The 22,453-nt window shown below is 39.5% G+C and overlaps 1 protein-coding gene across 10 annotated transcripts in view; it reads right to left on the bottom strand.

Annotated features, from left to right (window-relative positions):
• CYRIB (CYFIP related Rac1 interactor B) overlaps positions 1 to 22,453 on the bottom strand; it is a 97,847-nt gene that overhangs the window by 24,266 nt on the left and 51,128 nt on the right. For 8 of the 10 annotated variants that reach the window (XM_054814964.1, XM_054814966.1, XM_054814967.1 and 5 more), the window contains 2 exons: positions 17,514 to 17,592; positions 4,661 to 4,697 (listed from right to left, as the gene is read on the bottom strand). The exons of 1 other annotated variant lie outside the window; for it this stretch is intronic. The gene's annotated coding sequence lies outside the window, so the exon portion shown is untranslated. The remainder of the gene's footprint in view (positions 1 to 4,660; positions 4,698 to 17,513; positions 17,593 to 22,453) is intronic. One more of the 10 variants, XM_054814969.1, reaches the window with a different exon arrangement.

Raw genomic sequence — 22,453 nt, 5'->3', positions numbered from 1 at the left:
TTTCTGAACAAAACCGAATTCAAAACTTGTCATATCATGAAAATGGAGGTCTGCCAGGGAAAACAGTCTAATGAAAAAAGGCTCACATTCCTCAAAACCAGAATTGTAAAGTACGGTCAGGTCAGTGTTTATTCAGTCCATTTTTCCACTTAGAGGAAATCAAGGGAAAGGCACTGAAGAATCCACAGTTCCTTTAGAAGAGGCAGTCTTATAGCCTTGTTAATTTGGGAATATTTTAGTGGCACAGCTGACACTGAATAACTTATTTGACAGGAGCTACAATAAAATAACTGAGTGTGCCCAAACAAGTCTGGAATAAAACCCAGTTTGTCTGGAAGGATTACTCTTATCTTGAAAACAGAGCTTGTATTGAAATGTGGAGACTATGCTCCAAAAACCAGCTCGGATTTACCCTTCAACAAGTAACTCCACAATTTTTCCAAGAATGAATCTGGGGCTAAAAAATAATTAGATATGCTTTCTTCTTTCTAAATTATAAAAGCTTATCACACTTTCTAGCTTAATTCTGCATAATGCTCTTTTAATTGCAACCATCAGGAAAAAACCAACTATTTTTTAGTTCAGGAACATTTACATTCAAATGCAATTTGCACTTTGCCTTCTCCTTCAGTTTGAAATCTTCAAAGCCTTTTGCAGTTCTGCAACTCCTCCAACAGAGGTCAGGTCACCCTTACAATCTGATCTTGCAGAGAAAGGGAAGCTTCTAACAAGCCTGTTCAAACTGTCTTACAGCTTTGACAGCCATCATTTTCCTTCCAACCCAAATACTGCATTTGGTCCATGACATTATCATGTAAACAGTGGCTGATCTTGAAGTCTTTTTTCAAAGTAAGCTGAGAACATTCTAATTTTACCAGGTACATAAAGATGTAAAAAAGCATTTAACAAGAGATGCAGTAGATTTACAGATTGCTTTTTTTTTAAATTATTTTACAGAAAAGTTTCTTACTCTACAAAACAAGGCATGCCTATTAAAACTGTGCTATACTACCACATTACTAAAAGTTTCCTATTTCAAGGATGTCAGCCTGTAATTTAACAGCTGTCAAGCTCTCATCTCCAAACCCCCTCCCAACAATAACAATAATTTGTATAAGTCTTCCTCCTGCCAGTTTTCATATCAGTGTAAAGGAGAAAAAAAAACAAAACAAAAACCACCCCTCAAAACCCCTCCCAAACCTGCTAGTTTTATCTAACTGCTAGGGAAAAAAAAAAAAATCTTTTCAAAGCCTAACTTCGCTATAGCATCCAGTCCAATTGATCTGCCACCTTTTAGTTGGTATTTCACTTGTGAAAAAGCACTCCTCTTCACACCTCGTTTTATTTGGAAATGTGTTTTCTTTCAAAATAGCTGAGTTCCCATCTCTAAGAATCAGACTGCCATGCATTTCAGTACCCAAGCTGGGTGAAGGTGCACTGAGGCTCTGACAAATAACCTTGGCAATACTGCCATCTAATGTACTGCCACAAGGAGTAGTCATCTGCATCACTGCTTGATACTCAAAATTAAATGTTTTCTTTTAGTTTGGCTCCAAACTGTTGCACCCCTTCGGTGCCTTGGCTTGCAAATCCTACACTAACAATATTACGACACATTATCCAGTCATCAAGTTGATGGATATAAATATTGACATATTCTATCTCAAGGCATTTTTTTTGGAACATCACAGTATAAAACTGCAAAACCTTGTGTGTATGAACCTGACACTGAGTGTCCATCTGCAAGTTCAGTTCTGACACACCAGCTCTGAACTACCAAGGAGGAAGGCAAGTCCCATTGTCTGCCAAATCACGTAGCTGGAAGGGCAGATTTCCCTATTTCAGTATAGATTTCTGATTATTCTGTGGTGTTTCCTTTTTCTGAGACACCAGTCAGACTATGTTTGCAGAATATAGAAGGCTAATGAAACACATCAAGTTACTGATGGTACAAAAGAAGATGACTACCAGAATGATAGTCCTTCCCATCCCATCCGTTTTCAGAAATAGTAACAAAACAGACAAGCATTAGGCAGGACAGGGGGACAAAATTGGTCTCTACATGGTTGCTTGCTTCTTTAAAGTTTCACAAGAGATTTCTTGCAAGACCAAGGTTCTACAGCCGTCTTTGTTATTTCCAATTACTTCTTCAAATAGCCTCATGAGGAATAGCATCAACTACTTTTATTGAGTCTGGATAGTTTTTCTTGTTCAAAAGCAAGTATAAAACAAACTAAAACAGTCAGACCACACTGGCCTAGTCTCCTCTAGCTGTGCTAAATCTGATCATCTTTTATCTCACTTTCCATCCTTCCCAATATATCTCAAATTTTCTTTTAATCTTAAAATAAAAAAAAAGGTGTCCTGTAAGTGTAAGATATAAGGCAATTTATTGTCATCCACCTATTGGAATTACAGAGGAACATTGGCTATTCTCCAGTGATATTATACAACCTACAATTGGTTAAGATCAGTAGCAAGTACACAGAATATCAGAGTTATGATTTCCTGCACTAGTCCATCTGTGAACTCTACAAGTCCATCTCATCTTGTCTCACAAGGAATTTGCAGCAGTTCTTGGGGAAAACCAGGTACATTTGCGGAACAGAAAACAATTAAAGAATATTGAATACGTTTAGTAATCACATCTGGCTCAGAAAAATACTTGACCTGAAAATACTTACATACTAGAAGAACCACCAAAATCTGCTCTCCCTGTTCCTGCTCTTCCCTAGGCATCTGCTCACATTTGAAGGTTCAGGTTTTACTGAATTTTAAGCTTTTTTTTCAAGTTTTAACCTTATTCAGAAAGCAACATCTAGTTAAGTTTGCCCCATTCTTTGAAGCTTAACCAAAGTTTTCAATAGTCTCCAGATCTTGACCACTGTTAGCTTACTGATGCTTTCCCATTGAAAGTGCTGCTCAGGTAAGGCTTCTGCCAGTCCCCTCAAACCCTTCACACTGGTGATGCCCAGCTGGTTTAAGATACTGTTAAGCATTTGACAGCTACTTTGTCTCTGCACAGCTGGAGAAGGTGAAAGCATCAGCAGCCAGAGACCTGAACTTTAGTGGACACCACCACCTTGGTTTATAAACATTTTCGCTTCAATACCCAAAATACTGTTGATTCATGCTTTCAAAGAAAATAAAGTTTCTTGCCATGTGCTGTCGCTGTTTGCTGGACAACCTTCCTCCTTCTGCAGGCAGCACCATTCCCAGCAATGCCCCTTGAGTTTTGCTAGCTTTTCTGGATGACTCTCACCTTCTTGGGCAGAAGCAGCGCTGTTCTAGAGGAATAAGTTGGGGGTGTGAAAGGATGAGCAAAACCAAGTGCACACATGCAGAGGGAAGATGGGCATACCTGGAGACTGTACTTGGCTAGACGGACCCATGGTCTGACTCAGTTTAGTGACTCTTACAACGTATCCTTTGCAAATGCACACGATGATGAAAATAAAAGTTTGCACTAGCTCGAATCCATTACTTCGGAAGTAAAGGTTACCGAATAAAGGCTACCACTACTGCTGGCACGGGATGTTTTTCCATTAGTTTATTGTAGATTTGGAAAATACTGCTGTACGCTTGCCCAGTTCCTTGACTCATTCCATAACCCCTGAGAGGCAAGACAGTAGGCTAGAAGGACTGTTGGTCTGACCCAGCATTGCCATCAGCTAAGAACAACAAAAATGTGATATAAATCTCAAAAACAGTGATTCTCTGAAACAAGTATTTTAATACATCAATCATGCACTAAAATAAGGGACAATTACTTTTATACACATTTATAATACCATATATTCTTAATTCCTGAATGGAGTATTCAAATAGTTTTGGATATAGCACTTGGAAGTGTTTTCTACTACTGTCAACAAAACTGATGACAAATCAATTTAATCAGCTCCTCAGAATTCAAAGGAGCTTTTTGATGATGAATCAGAAAGAGAAGAAAAATAAATCCTACCTCACATTTGGTAGCATTACCTGCCCAATCTGACAGAAGATAGTTAGCTATGTTGGCACAGCACAATAAACATGAAGTATAAACACACACACTCTAGGTCGTAGCTTAGATGACAAGTAGCAGGTTATAAAACTAAAAGCTAAAACCTTCACTTGAGCACATGCTACCTCTTCAGTCTTACAAGCCGGTTCAGAATACTGGTTTCTGGCATAAGGCATCTAGTTCAGAAAAAAATTGAAGTTACACAGTAATTTTAAAGAGACTGAGAAAGAAAAACCACCAAAACATCATCTCTTCATTCAAATCCTCCAAGAAGTTTAAGTACAATCTTCCAGCTTAAGTTCTTAAATCTGGCCAAACTACTATATGCACACTAAAAATGCCTTTATTGAAACAATGGGACTTCTTCACATTGCTACAGTGAAGTTTTCAAAATCTTTACCAGGCTGTGTGCTAAGGTACCATGCAAGCAAAAAACCAAACGCTTGCAACCTGTTTAGCATTTTTAACCACAGAGAGGCACAAATTAGGTTATAGATCAGGACTTCCTAGTGAACATTAGAAATTTCAAAAGTTGTAGAAGCAAATGGGGGGAAAGGATTTCTTGAGAAAATTGTGAGTATTCAGCACAGTCCCATCATAGTTTTTGCTTCTTGTATGTCAGGAGAGTTTTCAAGCAGGTTAAGTTTCAGTTCTTACCTACAGCCAGTGCTGCACTCTGCTCCTGGCCTCCAGTCTGTTTTAAAAGAAAAAGAGATTATGAAAATTCACTCTTTTGCACTAGAAGTCTTAAATGTAATGCTACATGATCTTGTAAAAACAAACACACATCTGTTCCACACATTGTACTATTTTTCTGGATCTACTTCATAAACATAGTTCTGGATCTATATGCCACTGTGACTTTTGAAAAATATGCTAAAAAATACAATACAGAAAACTTTTATCTCTAGGCGCATAAATAAATAGGGAACACAATTCTTTGGCAACAAATGTGTTTCTAGGGAAAAAGGCTGCTGGTGTTACATAATCCATAATAACACATATCCTGTACTAAACTTCATTACTAAAAAGTCAAAGCTGCAATAAAATACCAGTGGCAAATTGTTGCACTTGCATTTCCCTTTGCAGACACAAACTTTAAAGAGAATAACACAAGATTCTTAATTCAACCACACAAATTAGCTCTTGAAAAAATTCATGGCTTTCATGCTGACCTCCACAGAAGGCATTTTCAAATCACCACTGAAAATCATTTGCTTAACCAAAAAACCTAACATTCTTGGACAGCCCCAGTCTCCTGTATGCATTATTAACAACCGCCTTAAGGCTGATAAAATAATTATATTGATAGTACAGTTTAAAGGAGAAGACATGGAGTAGTATAGTAAAGCTTCACAGGCAATAATAGTGTAACATCAGCAAGGGAAGGCTCTGAAGATCTACAGCACCACAGGCAAGAAGCAGAGGTGAGATCTGAATGAGAACGACCCTTCACAGAACTGAACATCAGCAAGAGACGACTGCCAGATACTCTTACAACTGCAGAAATTTATTCCTCCGTTCTTTCCAGTGTATGCATCTCTCTCAAAGAGGCTTCATCCTTGATTAGGATTTCTTTACTTTTGAGTAGCATCTGCTTTTTCCTTTACCAGTTGGCATAAACTTCCCTTTACTCTCTCAGCAGTAAGCAACAGCTAGTACTTGAGGACAACTACTACTTCATTAAAGTAGTAGTAGGACAAAAAGAAGGTTAACAGCACTACCTTGCTGTTGCAACTTCCCTAAAACTCACCCACTCTCACTAGGCATATTTTAAATACTTTTTTTTTTCCTCCTCATGACTACAGACTGCTTAATTGGTCCTTGGAGATAAAGCATCAAAAATCAAATGGTGACTGGAAAATGTTGGTCCCCTGCAAGGTCAGGGATGAACATAACTGATACTGCAAACAGAGAAACTGAAACCGAAGTTAGACCCAACGTTACTTCAAAAAGCTAGTTTCCTGAAGAAAGTGAAACAAAAAAACAAAAAAAAAAATCAAACAGGACAAAACATTTAAGAACACTAAAAAATTCTACCTAAAATAAGATTTTTTTTGTAGTCAAGAGATCTGGTTAAGATGATTTTGGGTGACAGTCTAACTTAATTCACTGAGCTATAAAGAATAAGAAGTCCAAATTCATCAGAATGAGCAGACTATACAAATAAATATGGAAGCAACAGAAAGAAAAAAGAAAAAGCCCACCACCGTTATAGCTACAAGGCTAGGGACTTACTGAAAAATGTTTCCTAATGGCATTAGTTCACTACTGATAAGAAATGTCTAGATTTCCAACTGGTGAAATTATTAGAAAAAACCCTAGAATTGCTCAGCTTTTTACATCTTTCTAGACAGAATACTGTACTTATAATCACAAGCACTTACCACCTGCAAGAAAAGTGTGCTGATGCTCAGGCAGCTTGTCCTGAAGGCTTCAATGTGAGTGAGTGAATGGCCTAGCAGAGCCATTGGGTGAAAGAGAAGCAACCAGGAAAGCTGAGAATTACAGGTCAGCTGGACTGTCATCAATAACAGGCAAAGAGATGTTAGCACAGGAATCCATTAACTGGATTCCTATCTCTTAGTACTGATGAGTGTGCCTTCATGCAAAACAGATCAATCAGACTAACATTTGGTGCTATCAACTTGGTTATACTGACAAGCTGATAGATATCTGATTTTTTGCACAGTGTGACTTCACAGCACACGATATTTTAAAATTTAGAGGTTAGCACTATGCAATATAATAAAGTGCTTTCTAAATAGATAAGAAATTGACTTGCAGATCTCCAGCAAGCAGCAGGGAATAATCAGTGAACATCCATTAAAATGGCCAGATGTGAAAGTAATGGTGTGATGGATTCTTTACACAATTAATTTTTGCACTTCCGGATACACCTTAATTCAGACACAAGAGTGTCTGAATGAACGATCATCTGTTGTCAGGTTCAGAGTGCATTATTTGGGTTCTCCCAGTTAGCAGAGAGGGTCTGCAAAACATCTGAGCTTCCTTCTGACTGATTCTCAAGGTTTAGATCTGCACATTAATATAGAAAGAATACCAACAGGCACAAGATGAGACATGTATACTTTAGTAGGTAGTGAAAATTGAGTACTACAGAACCAAGTGGTTTTTCAATTGCTTGTGATTCTGAGGCAGCCAAGTATTTAATGTTATATTGCAGAGAAGACCAGCTCTGGGCAGGAAAATTACCTTTTATTCAATGGGTTAACAGCTCACAGATTGTGTTCAGCCCTTTTTTTTTAATACCATTTTATGGAGTTTCCGGAATGAAATGGGTGAACTGGTTACCCCAGATACGGAGAAGGCTGAGGTACTCAATGACTTCTTTGCCTCAGCCTTCACTGGCAAATCCTTGAGCCACAGTGCCCAGGTCACAGAAGGCAGGGACTGGGAGAATGCAGAACCGCCCACTGTAGGAAAAGATCAGGTTCGAGAATATCTAAGGAACCTGAAGGTGCACAAGTCCATGGGACCTGTTGAGTTGCATCCGTGGGTCTTAAGGGAAATGGTGGATGAAGTGGCCAGGCCACTCGCCATCATATTTGAGAAGTCCTGGCAGTCTGGTGAAGTTCCCGCCGACTGGAAGAGGGGGAACATAACCCCCATTCTTAAGAAAGGTAAAAAGGAAGACTCAGGGAACTACAGGCCGGTCACTCTCACCTCTGCGCCCAGCAAGATCATGAAGCAGACCCTCCTGGAGACTATGCTCAGGCACATGGAAAACAAGGAGGTGATTGGTGACAGCCAACATGGCTTCACTAAGGGCAAATCGTGCCTGACAAACTTGGTGACCTTCTATGATGGGGTTACAGCGTCCGTGGATAAGGGAAGGGCAACTGATGTCATCAACCTGGACTTGTGCAAGGCATTTGACACTGTTCCACATGACATCCTTGTCTCTAAATTGGAGAGACATGGATTTGATGGATGGACCACGAGGTGGATAAGGAATTGGCTGGATGGTCGCACTCAAAGAGTTGTGATCAACGGCTCAATGTCCAAGTGGAGAACGGTGACAAGTGGCGTTCCTCAGGGGTTGGTACTGGGACCGGCACTGTTCAACATCTTTGTCCGTGACATGGACAATGGGATCGAGTGCACACTCACCAAGTTTGCCGACGACACCAAGCTGTGTGGCGTGGTCGACACACTGGAGGGAAGGGATGCCATCCAGAGGGACCTTAACAAGCTTGAGAGGTGGGCCCGTGCAAACTGCATGAAGTTCAACAAGGCCAAGTGCAAGGTCCTGCACGTGGGTTGGCGCAATCCCAAGCACGACTACAGGCTGGGCGAGGAATGGATTGAAAGCAGCCCTGAGGAGAAAGGACTTGGGGTATTGATTGATGAGAAGCTCAACATGAGCAGGCAGTGTGCGCCTGCAGCCCAGAAAGCCAACCGTGTCCTGGGCTGCATCAAAAGAGGTGCGACCAGCAGGTCGAGGGAGATGATCCTGCCCCTCTGCTCTGCTCTTGTGAGACCCCACCTGGAGTACTGCATCCAGCTCTGGGGGCCCCAGGACAGGAGAGACATCGAGCTGTTGGAAAGAGTCCAGAGAAGGCCATGAAGCTGCTTGGAGGGCTGGGGCACCTCTCCTATGAGGACAGGCTGAGACAGTTGGGGTTGTTAAGCCTGGAGAAAAGGCGGATTCAGGGAGATCTAATTGTGGCTTACCAGTATCTAAAGGGAGCCTACAGGAAAGCTGGAGAGGGACTGTTTATCAGGGAGTGTAGTGACAGGACAAGGGGTAATGGGTTTAAGCTGAAGGAGGGTAGATTTAGATTAGATGTTAGAAAGAAATTCTTTACTGTTAGAGTGGTGGGGTACTGGACCAGGTTTCCCAGAGAGGTTGTGGATGCCCCCTCCCTGGAAGTGTTTAAGACCAGGTTGGATGAGGCTCTGGGCAACGTGGTCCAGTGGAGGGTGTCCCTGCCCGCAGCAGGGGGGATGGAACTAGATGATCTTTGAGGTCCCTTCCAACCCTAACCATTCTATGATTCTATGAACAGCAGGAAGATTAATGCATCCTGTTCTAGGAATCTCTATTATATACAATCCCCCTCCCTTGACTTGCAGCTTAACTTCACAGCAGAAAAAGGTCAAAGCATATGCCAGTATCTCAGGCCAACTACAACAGGAATTCAAAGAATTGTCACAACAGTTGAGAACAAATGTGGAAAAGTGTCTACAGTCATTAGAGAGGGACAGTGAATCATCTAAACTGCAGCTATTCATTTTCAGAAGAAAACCAAACCAAGCATCATTCAGTTTGTCAGAGGAAAAGCCTGTAGTTGACACAAGCCAAACGGTACCCACATATAAAAGATACACTAAGAAAACTTGGAATCACTGTGGATAATGAAACTTGAAAAATATTAGTAACTGGCTAACCACTGAACAAGCCCTGTGTTTTGGGGATCCACCTCATATTGAGCTGATGCTGCTTAACTCAGCAGTACATGAAAACAGATTTCAGAAGAGAAAAGCTAACCATTAGCTTCCAGTATGAAACCAATGTCTTCTGCCCAACCCTGACTGAACTAATTAAGAAGCCTCTACACACAAGCACATGTGTCAGCAACTGTCAGTCAAGATTTGTTAAAAGAATGGTGATTTTTCAGGCTTTCCAACACTCAGTTTTTTCTGCCTATTAAGAACTGAAAACATTGAGTAGTAAAAAAGAATTGACAACAACTTTGCAATAAGAATCTAAATTACTTTCTGTGTACTCAATTGGTACCTCAGCTCATCAGGCAACTTCGGAAAGAATTACTTCATAAAGCTTACTTATTAAAGAAAGCTGGCACAGGACTAACGCACTCCACGTGAGGTATTAGGTACTCAGGCCTTCGCAGTTGTCTTCAAAACGTGATCCACTCTGCTGCTTTCACAGAGCAAATGTTTAAATTGCTTGTTTGAAGTTCAAGCTTGCACTAGAATTTCCCTTGGTAAGCATCATCAACCTGAACCCTGTGCAAGTCAGAGGTGGGCTACGGCACAGATGTTCTCACCTGCCCTCTGCATGTTGCTGAACAGAACAGGACCTGGCTCAAAGACTACCCTGCTCTGGCAATTTTTTTTAGACATTCCTGCTCTCTTGCTTCAGGTTACAGACTTGAAGTTTGAGGAAACTACTCCAAAAATGGGTTACTCTTAGAAGCACACATTAAAACATAGAATCTAAGCCCAGTCCAAAACAGAACCGCAAGTCAAATACATCCCACATCTTGTGGGTAATAAAAAAAAGAACACGAAGAAGTGTTTAACAATAAAACTTGAATTTTACTTCAGTAACAATAACAGATGGCTAAGCTATAAAAAAAAATCATAGCTAAGATCATGTTTCTAAGGAAGTTTCAGGGCATCAGCAGATGAACCCATGGTTCAATGCTAAATGGATGCGAACTCCACTGTTAATATCAGTGATTCTAAAAAAATATTCTATATCTGTATGACAATCAAACATTAGATCAAGTCTATACGCAAAGGTAGTCTATCACTACTGCAAAGCGACCTTGGTTCGTTTTTTCTTCTGCTGGTTGCCTGTTATAAAACCATCATCTTGACTTCTGGCTGTAGAAAGCTTCAGGTCAAATCTTTCTTTTCTGTTCATTTTCTTTTATCCTTCTGAAGCTAAATTGTATCTTTAAAGTTTATATGTTACATTAAGCCTTTCCCTATATATCCTATATATTTATCCTATATAATTTCTCAATGCTTTTACAGTATCTCATATTACTTGCTACACTCAAACCTGTGTTTTAGGTTTGTAATTTTGATAGAAATGATGATCTGACATGAAAGCTTTCTTGGCAGTTCTTGACCTTAGACACCTGCCAAAAAGCACACGTTATGCTTTCCTTTATTCACAGATTAAAATGCATTTATGCCTATATAACTTTTATTCTACACAGCTATATTGGCATACAGCAATTCATAGTGTGCATCCAAACATCTAGTGGCACTCTCAGGTCCGTGTGCTAAGTTAGGAGCACAACTAATTACTCTGCATACTTCAAGTGAGGTCCACAAAGCACTGTTTCAGTTTCTGTAAAGCTTAGTCTGAAGATTTGGCTTCAAGGGGAATGTGGCAAAGAGCCATTTGGTTTGCTTTGAAGAAAATATTTCAAATTTAGATGCTGCACTATAGATTAACAAGAGAGGGACAAGGTTATATACATATACCCCTTTTAGCAATAAGAAAAAAAGAGGCAAAACCACAGATAATTGAGAAGCTTGTATGGCATAAGAGGATATTCGCACATATACAAGACTAATATTCAGCATGAAAAGTTATATTTCATCCACTTACAGGTATGTTTTCCACAACAAACCATTACTTTGGCTTAGTGGAAACAGTAAAATGAACTATCATAATCCTCATTTTTGCATCTTGTCAAAGCTTTACATAGACAAAAGCTGAAAGTTGAAGACCAAGTACAATGGATTTTTTAACCCAATCAGAAAGTTAGTTTAATTATTTCCAAACAAACTTTTTTACTTTTCACAGCAAGTGAATGTTGGGTAACCAGAAGACAAATAAGGACTTTTAAGAAAACAGAGGTGGGACTTCTTGGGTTGTTATGGTGGTGTGTTTTTGGTGGGTTTTGTTTTTTTTTCTTTGTGGTGGTTGTTTTTTTGGTGGTAGGGTCAGAAGTGTAGAACTGTGGTATTTTAGTCCAGGCTACACAACTTCCTGTTGTGTAAAAAAAGAAAAAAATTAAAAAGCCTGCAAGAATTACTGAAGCAAGTCCTGTGTCTAATGTCAATTATCCAAACAACTGAACTTGCTATTTCTGGTAGTATATTATCTCCTGCATTCCTTTTGAACCTTCATAAATCTAAACCCTGGAGTGATTTAGTACCGGGTATATAACAAGCAGAATTTTGAAAAACTCTAGCATTCAGGCTTTCACTCCTCAAAAAAGTACCTAAGTATTCCTAAGCTATGAAGACATATTGGATACCTTTACAACATTAAATGATATTGCCGTTTGCTATCTATTGCATGTTTAGCTTCCCTATGTCTACTTAGCATTGCCATTTTTCTGCAGTTGATGCTTCCTTTGACGTTATGCTGTTAATGTCCAGCTGTGAAGTGTTTCTGAATACCAACCAAGTGATTCAGCAGCTTTTTTCTCATCTATACAAATGATATAATTTCTTAGGAATATGGTGAAGTTTAAGACAGAATTCTGACTCAATATCAGCATAACAGAAACAAAACCATACCCTGTCCCAGGAAGTTTGCAGCAATACTCATCCACTTGCGTAATAAAAACAGTAAGACAAGAAAAGGTCAAAAGGGCTTTCCCATTCAACATTATTAGTATTATCAGCTCTGAGCAACCCAAGACCCATAGTCCTATTCAGTAACACTTAAACAGAGCAGTCCTTATTTCCTATAATCCAAATTTCTCCAGTCAGAGTAAACCACTTTCCTCAGGACTATATTAGGTCATATGAACAGAACAGAACTTTTATCATGAAAAGAAAACCAACCAGAGAGTAACTTACCACCTAAACCACCTTTCTACTGGTCTTAGTGAGTTTTAACTATACACTGGTTCCTCAACAGTATCAGAAATTGAGAGTTGAAGCCATATTTAGTGCTCTGATAGGTAAAACTGTAAGACGAATCTAGAGCTAAGCTGATTAGGCAAGAGCTACAGAAGTATCACAGACAACATCTCTGCTGCTCAGAGGCAATGGATTTGTTTATTCCAGATTTCAAAGAACACAGACTAGCTTTTAAAAAGCCTGAAAAGCCCTTCCTGTGGAAACCAACAGCAGTAAATTTTGCCACATGCTTCTCTCAGACTCGAGAGCTGAGCAGGTTAGAGGGGATACTTAAGCTGTTTGCTTTAAAGCTCCTTCTCCCAAAAGTCCCTAGCACTGTCACCCTAAGCAAGTCTCAGTAGAGGCAGCTCCTCTGTAGTTGTAACTCATGGCACAAGCCAGGAGGCAACACTGTGCAAGAGTGACTCCATGACAGAGCCTTAGGACAAGCAGTAACTTCTGCTGAGAAGCCATGGGGAGCTCTGCTCTGGCCAGAGTAACTGTCATATAGTGCTGAGACTCCTGAAAGCGCCTCCAGCTTGCCCAGGGGTGCCCTGAGCTCCACCTGCACAAAGATTTGTAATAACTGTTTCAGCTAAAATTAAAAGAGAAGGCAAACTTGTCAGATCAGCTAACATTCCAGTGACAGAAGTCTGAGATCATTCCAATACCAAAAAACCCCCTTAGGTGATTACATGCCAGTACAATAAAAATGATAAACAAGAATACTCAAAACAATCATATCAATCACTAGCTGTCCAGAAAGGAAAAATCTAACCAAGTTATTTTAACCTGTGACCTCAAATGTTTATTAGGTAGCATTTAAGATGAAAGCATGCACAGAAGTTACAGAACACCAAACGTTAAGAGACATAACATGGGAATGTCTGGTCCCAGCTCCTAGGGACCATTGTGTGTATTCAACAGCTTTGTCCAAGTCAGGAAAAAACCCCAAAAAACAGAAACCATACAATAAGGTCTTAATTCCTGCACTGTAATTTAGTGATACTGAGTCTCAACGGCTTCACAGTATTTCTGCTCAATAATTTCTAAAATCAATTCCACAATGAGCTAAAAGGAGGCAAGCTGCATCAGGAGAAGTTCCAAGTTCAGACTGGACATGAGGAAAAGGTTCTTCACTGAGAGGGCGGTCGGTCACTGGAACAGACTCCCCAGCTAAATGGTCACAGCACCAAGCCTGTCAGAGTTCAAGGAGCATCTGGACAACGCTCTTAGCGTAGGATTTAGATTTAGGTAGTCACCCAAGGAGCATGGAGTTGGCCTCAATGATCCTGATGAGTGCCTTCCAACTTGTGATATTCTATGATTTTAAATAATAAAACTGCAGTTACGTGGTCAAGCAGTAAGCTGAATATTAACCAGATCTGAAGGACTATATGTTAATAGCCCGAGTCCCTACAGAGTTAAGAAAAAAAGAAAAAACCTCCCACAAAACCTAAGGATGTCCTTCAATGAGCATTTAAGAGTTGTTCTGTAAGTCAGGAAGTGAAATAAGCAACATCTGACATTAACCTAATAGAACAGACCACATAAAACATAATACTTAAGTCCAGTCACCTGTCTCAACAAGCACAGCTTTTCAGGTCAAATGTCCTTCTGATGAGAAAAGTTTACATATTTTGCTGGTTTGTTTAAAAGTGACTTCAAAAAGTCAAAACAACCCTTAAATTAATGTCTTTGATTTGAAGGCTCATTGGACAAACAGAATTAAACAGTTCATGTTGTCCTGAGCAATTATTTACAGGTGGAGAAAAATAGCAGCTTTACCTTCATAAACAAATCAGCATGGCTGAAGTCTCAAGAAGAACAGAGTTTACTAAACAAGCCATTACACTAGATTCATCACTCCTTTTTTAAACTTACTCTACCAACTGTTGCAGTAGGACTACTACATGTAAAGGAAGGATATTTTGGAAGACCTCTACAACAACTTCTGCCTGATCACAGTAAAAAACCCTGTCACTGATCATTTGCAGATTACTACCATCTTCATTCAAGGTTTTAACTAATTTTATGTCCACTGTGGAAGAAAAGATACCACATTGCATTGCATCAGCACAGACAGATTATTTACATTGATTGTTAATATGTACTATTTGACTTTAAAAAACCCATAGGATTGCACAAAAGCTTTTAGCCCCTCAATCTATTCCCATGCTATCGCAGCCAGCCACATTAAACAAGCCCCAAGATAAAATACAGCTAGTCCTCTTTCTAGCCTTACATACCAGCGTTAATACAAAATAAATGCATGCTGGTGGAACATCAGTAACATGATCAGAATTTCTACCAAAATATTTTATAATGAGTGTCAAAACCACAAAAAGTACTTAACCTCCACATACTAAGAACCATTTCAACAAACCCACTTTCACATGGACAACAAATCAATTCAAGAAGCTCTACTGAATTGCAAATAGAATTTATAGGCAAACCTACAGCAATATATTTCGAGTGACACTACCAAAGGAGACTGTTTTTAATTTGCGGCACAGGCACAAATAGGAAGTAAAAGTGGTTTCAGTTGTCAGAAAGACATTAATTTTTCTTCATGTATTTACAGTATATAACCTCATTGTGATGGATTATTCTTCTACCCCAACGGTTCCCACATTACCCTACTGTTGCTATCTGGTAGGCCCTGCAGAGAAAGCTCCTCAGGTTGCTCAGAAGCATTTGTAAATTTACTGCTTTCTATGTTGGTTACATAGGTTTCCCCAAATGAAAGAAAAAATAAAAACTTCTGAAAGCACACGTTACAAGCTGCACATTTTTTTAACACCTATTTCCTCATTTAATTGAGGAAACGTTTAGCACTGAGCAAAACAAAACAGAACCTTGCTTTCTATTTCCTGCAGCACATCTGAGTTTATATAAACTTCCCAGGCAGCCAAAGCCATACAGAAGTCCGTAACACACACAATATGGCCTTACTCAGCACAGTCTCTCTTCTGAATGACGTCCTCTACTTCTAATCTTTTGTAGGCACACAGCTACAGGGACAGCTAGAAACAAACTTTCCTGCTCTTTTTAAGTTTAGCACACATTAAGGGATTTGCACTAAAAGACTGAAAACATTACTGAAGAGATTTTAAAGACTCTCCCCTCAAGGAAGCGGAACATTTAAAGATGTGTCATCCAGACAAATGCTACTCTTCTGAGAGCTATACAAGCCACAACAAAGTAGTCTCAAAATTAATAAGAAAATGACAGGTATGCATTTGCTTCCACTTTGCAAACATAATACTGAAGGTGTTTTCATATCTATTAAAATTAGCACAAAATGCAAAACCTGTTAATCTACAAACACCGCAATATCAGTGCTGGAACAGGGACTCCACAACATGCTAATCAGTTTGCTTGAAACATCTCCCCATCATCGTTACAGAGGAAAAATTCTAAATTGCATGGAAAGATTTTTAAATCTTCAAGCATGCAGGCAAGTTCAAGCTGCATATGAGAGATAAAGCTATAAAATAAGAATGAATAATTATCAGATATTATATGCAAAAGCAGGAGATAATTATCAAGATCTTTTCTGAATGACTGATACTCTGGAACAATAATTCCATACATACAAGCTAATGTAATGAAAAAGAAAAGCTAATGCAAGAAAAATAGGACAAATGCTAAAATGTTGTATGTCCTTCAGTGTCTCTGCTAATGGACAGCTAAAATAATGAAAAACCCACACACCTGGATAAAACAGGCACATGTCTTACACAACCATTTGGGCTAGAGTCTGCACCACACCAAGGTCCAGATGGCTTGAAATTTCTATCTCAGCACCAGTCACGCAAGACTCAGATGCACTCTGTCCTGAGGGATGCGGTCTTCACGTGTCACATCCTCTTTTCAGCATATGCCCAGAGTTGGGGGACTGAGCTGAGACCTGGGTCAGGTCTAAAATGTTGCAAAGCTCAGTAGGCTCTCAGCTGACATCTTCCCAAAGTTAATGCTGGAAACAGTGAAATCAAATTTGTGCAGCACTACCCTCAAGCTAAAAAGCACTTCTCGGTCCTAAAGGAAATGCTGAATTAAGAAAAAAATTCTTTACCACAGTTCCAGACAAAGAGCTACTTTCTAGAATCACCTGGTTTCACTCAGCATGACCATCCTGTTAAACTACTCTCTCTGAGAGAGACGGGAGGATGATGGGGTGGGAAGGAAAGCTGAAGTAGGGAAACAGGCAGAGGACCCCTCACTGACAGGCTAACAGGCTTTTCAACTTTCTGTACAGGGCAAACTATGCACTCGAATTGAGTGACAGACATACATTATTTATTCATATCATATATGATCAGAATAATTCAAAGTGTTAACCTAAAAATTATTCTCAGATAATTAGAATATGGTTCAAAACCTGTGTTGATAATACAGTGCTTTGCTACCTAAAATTGTGACCTACTACACGCCAGTGGTTCTCATCCCTGTAAACTGAGGGACATGCATTTTCAAACGGTATTTGGGAAGTTCAACTTCTAAACTAGATTTGTTAAAGTTTCCTTTTTTTGTCTCTATCCAGGCTCTGAAGCATCAGATTTGAAGTTTCAGTGTTTGCACTATCACACTTCAAATAGTCTTCATATAGTAAGAGGTTGTATTAGTCTCAGTGGAAAAGGCAAATAGGTAATGTTTAATGTCCCACTACAGAAAAAAGGCTAGTCTTTTTGTTCCTACTGTGAGAGCAGGATTTTAATCACTTTGTATTCCAATTTAAATACCCATATGTTATCCACTGCTACTGAGCCTTTTGTCTGGTAAGCCACAGTTAATTACAAAAAAAAATATTGCATGAACTACTTCTTGCTTTCAGTAGATCAAAATACTTTGTACTCCTTGGCCTAAATTATTATGGAAAACAATGAAGTATTCTACAAGCAAAGACACCTAAGGAAGCGTTTACCAGTTGGTAGTATCTTCTTGCAGTCTTAACAGAGAACTCCCTTCCTCAGATTGCCGATGCAGCAGCTTGCCTTCAGAATCTGAACAAACAGAAAAATCCCATTAAACGAGCAATACACAGTATTTCAATTACATAAGCCAGTGCCACGGGTAAGTCAAAGTTAATCCAGAATGCCAAGGAACCTACATAATTCTTTAAGAATGCAAATGAAACATGCAGATTTCAAAAAACACTTGAAATTTTATGGAAGTGACTTTACAAGCAAATGGAGAGGCATCCTAACAAACTCTTCTGTGAGTCAATAAGGCAATTAGCTATCCATGATCACAAGCATCAGAAATAGAGCACTGCATCTCAGCATTACTGAGTTACGTAGTTACTGCACACCAAAAAAAAATAGAGCATTAAGTCTCTGCATTACTGAGCCAAGTTAGACATAGCTGCAGTACGGAAAAAAAAAGGTTTCAGTTCAAGTTATATTTACAGTGTCATATATATTGAGTCCAGTGAAAAATGCTTCATTGCTACAGTTTCCATCAGTTAAAGACAAATTCGGCTAATGGCAATTTTTACCATTCTGAACTTACTCTAAGATTACTTAGATTTCCTGCTTCGAAACTAAGTTTCTGATTTAGAAAATTAGTATTTGCATAGTCAGAGCAGTATTTCCAACAGAAATGCAGCACTGAGATCTATTGCAAGCATTTTAAGGGTCTTTAAGTTCATTGGAATAGGTTTACGCACCGAATGGTCTTCTTTAGTACAATAATTGGATTATGAACTGGCCAAACCCAGTACCTTTCTGCTGTGGTGACAGGTTCATAAGCTTTTTCCATTTGGGGTTTTGTAGGCTGCTTCTGTTTCAGGGATTTAAATACTTGAGTGTCATCAATTAACCTGTCTCCAATAAAACTACTGTTGCTCCTACTTCAGATATTGTTCCCGGTACTAGAATCTACCCTGTCAGTATGTCGCATCTCAAGGTTTCTTTATAGAGTGATCTTCCCATTTCATACTACGATTCTCTTTCTGCTTCTACAGCAAAGTCAACCACATTCTGCAAAGCATAAACTTGTTTTCGAAATATAAAATCCCTGTCATGTCACTGCAAATCCAGCTGAAGAGGCATGAAATATTCAGCATTAATTTGTATTTAATCAGCTATCAGCAGCTCCTCTTACATCAGATAATCCTGATTAACAAGCATTTAACAAAAAACTATGCTGCTCTGCAGTGAAATTTCTAATCACAAAGGCCATAGTATTACTGATTTGGCCCAGTTTGGGAAGGGTGGAGGGAAGGGGAAGAGCTGTGTGGTATTGAGGCTGGGGGATGATTTTAGACACAGTGAAAACTATCATAAAAAGATACCACCCATTCCCTCCTCCCTTCTCTGCAAAAGAAAACCTTGTGACCTGAGCAGCACAGCTAGAGGAGAATGCAAGGACTCTTGAGTTACTTAGCAAAAGTTAATTGACAAATAAAATCAAGGGATCCTACTCACAGCTACATTGAAGCAAACAGTTGCAACAGTTCAAAAGTAAAAGCAAAAAGAGAGTAATGTTAGTCAACAATAACTTCTGCCAGTTTGTGTCAAGGCAGTATCTAAGCAGGTTCCTGGCAAATTAACATTGGGGTTTGGATTTTTCCCCCCTGCAAGTGTTGTGGTATGAAGCACTACTACTCTCTCTTGCAGAAAGGGAAGTCTAAAAAACATTCAAGACACCTTATTCACTCTGTTAAAGCATAGGCTTTGTTTTAACAATTGTTCCACTACCCTATTTCAGTCCCTTTCATTCACGGTCCTCTTGCCAAGCAACTGTATAAAGTTAACAATTCAGTTAAAGACTTCTGAATGGAAGCCACAAGGTTTTATACACTGCTGGGTAAGTCTCGGAACAGAGCAGCACTCTCACTGTCTACAGCCTGGTAACACGATTTGAAAGTTCTGCTGGCTGAGTGAGCATTTATGCGACTGCAACACGTACAATTTCCTTCAACACACTCAACAAAAATACTTCTACTATGCTGTACTACAGTATGAAAAGCTTTCTATTCAGTACCAGAGAATGGATATTTTTTTCAAGCATGATTGATCATTTCATTAAACAGAAGAATTGGCATTACACTTCCACCAGACCAGCTCACATATCATCACGTTGACAGATTTCAACGTTTAAACTTCCTCATAACTACCTGCAGTAGCACACAGGATTTTGTTTTAATATGTAAGCCTGCCGGAGACCCTTCTGCCCCCCAGTCCCACACAGCTCTGCCTTGCTCCCTCTCCCGGCTGCTCAGCATCTCCCACAATGTAGTTTCCTCCCTGACAACCCATTCCTGCAGACTGGCCTTTGGTGAGAAAGGGAAGCAAGAGCCAGCAGCTCCAGCTGCACAGCAATTCTGGATGGGAAAAGTCAATGTGGTAGAACAGCAGTATTTGCAGTGGACTGGAGGGATCATGGAGACATCAGCATGTGGAGGAACTATGTCATCTGCCAGGGCCGGGCAAAGAATAAAGTCTGGTGCAACAGGAGGAACTGGAAAGAGGCTGCTGCACAGGCGCACTGGCCAGGAGCAGCTGGGCAGCACCTTCTGTCGAAAGGACAGGTATGCACAGAAAGCTGCAGACATGTGGTCCCTTTGGAAGATGATCTCCCCAGATTTCAAGGAAACAATTCCTTATATGTGATCTAGATTAATCTGGTTCAGTTGATAAAACCTGTCAAGAGAGTTTTGGTTTTTTTCTTTTTAAATAACAGATCCCCAAACTGTAACCTATGGTATAAATAACACAGCTGAGAAAAACTTAGCGCTATCTTCGTTCAAAAATTAATTTTCTTTACTTCAATACACCGTTGTGGAGTCAATTAACACTGTTTCTTTGACAGGCTAATGAGAATAGCAGGTGAACAACTAAAGAGTAAGCTCATTCTCAGAAGATATCCTTGCTTGCCCTCCAAACACTGTGTTGGCATAGCTTTGCAGGATGACGAGTTCAAAAGAAGGAAGCAGACAATAAACCTATTCATTTAAGCGACTATCCCTTACTTCATTAGTTTTGTCACTTAAGGGGAAGGTGGAATTAAACTCTGAAGTACAGCACCTGATTAAATCTTGTTCTCCACACATTCAAAACTATTAACCATAAAAATGCAAAGAGTCTTCTGTGAATTGTACTGTGTTCGTTCTTCTCTGCCATACATGTTTCAACAGGCAGAATCACAGCCACTGCTTCCCAAGCCTCCACATTTTGCACTCATTCGAGCTACAAGGAAGAACACTTCTGAGTGTGGCTACATTCTCAGAGGAGAATGGCAAAGCCCGTAACGTGGAGTTAATACATTTTACTGAAAGATTCAGAATACTCCATGCAAGACAGTTTGCTAAAACACTGGCAAACCAGCTAGTTATTGCCAGACACAGCAATTTATAAGCAGGGGCTTAGTTAAATAATTTTCCAGCTTTTGGCACCATTAAAGACTGCCACTCACAGTCCAGGAAGTCCTGTGCTGGAGCTGGCTGTAAGTCTTCACAAACAGGTAACAGGGATGAGATGCAGAGCGAAACAGAGGTCAAAGCATTTCCTTAAGTTCTGCACAAAGCCTCGACTGCCAACCCAATAACCCGTGCTCCAGTTCTCTGCCTTGCTCCGGTCAGACACTCGCCTCCCACAGATACTACCAAGGTGACCATCTGGGGTGGCCTGAGATGCCATTGCATTTCCTCTGCGACTGGCAACTTACACAGCATCTTCAAAAACACAGAGAAATGCAGATTTCACAATCTACTCTTCAGGTTATTTCAACTCAAAAGCTTTGTCTGAAGTACATTTAGGAATAACACAATCTAGCATTAGCCTGTATATCCAATGCTGTTGTATACACACGAACCACATTTAAAAATCACATTACACACATCATCGTTGCCTGTGCTTGACTTTGCTTAGCCCAAAACAGAGAAAGCAACAGGGGTTTGAGGTGATGCATCCTCCCCGACACAGATCTCGGGCTGCTAGCGACAACAGCCCATCAACAGGTTAAGACATATCTGAAAAGCAGAGTATACAAAATAAGTAAAAAAAAAAAAATCATAAAAAATCCATAAAGGTAACTAAATGTCAGAAGGCTTATGGTAGCTTATAAAGAATTCTGTTGCCATAAGACACACAAATTGAGCAGTCAAAATAATCCCTGCAGAGCTTCTGACAGACTATTCTTCATAGTAAGGCAGCTATGGAAAAAAATAAAAAAAAGAGGCAGAAAGCAACACATCCAGTGTCCTACAGAAACAGGAAAACCTATAAATACTAGAATTCATTCCATTCAAAGATAGATCCATGGCAAACAAAACTGTTTATTTTTTTTGAGAATTTTATCCCTCACTAAAATGATATGGGCTACTTTTTTCCCCCCCTCACCAAAATCTATTGCCAGAACTTTAATTTTCAGTTGAAAGAGGTAATTCTCCCGTGATTTGAGGAATTGGTGGTCAGAGAACTATTAAAAAAATCCCCAGTATATTAATTCTACACAGTTGACAAAGTAAGTTCTCAAGACTTTATTTTCAGGACAGCAATAAAACCAAGTGTTTAAGATCAAAATAATGATACTAAAACTCAGTAGTTTGAGCTTCAACTGTATATCATACCGTTATTAACAACAATGCTAGGACACATTGCAAAGTTAAAACTATTTGCTTCCACAAGCTTGCCCAGCTCTGCCTCCATGTAGCACCCACAGCACTCGAGACACCCTGACCATTTTCCACATTAAATTACTGCTTTTCTTCATTCACCAGAACAACATCAGGTACAGGACTTTAATGACTTTCCTTACAGGTTTGAGCTGGAAAGCATCAAAACATATTCATGCACTAGAAGCTAATTTTGTGCATAAATGAAGATTGCACAGTTAATTAAGAGCTGCAAAGACAGAGAT

Source organism: Grus americana, chromosome 2 (genome assembly GCF_028858705.1).
Source record: "Grus americana isolate bGruAme1 chromosome 2, bGruAme1.mat, whole genome shotgun sequence".
In the NCBI taxonomy this organism is placed as follows: domain Eukaryota; kingdom Metazoa; phylum Chordata; class Aves; order Gruiformes; family Gruidae; genus Grus; species Grus americana.
The sequence above is the reverse complement of the archived record's forward strand: the minus strand, read 5'-3'. Positions and strand labels throughout refer to the sequence as shown.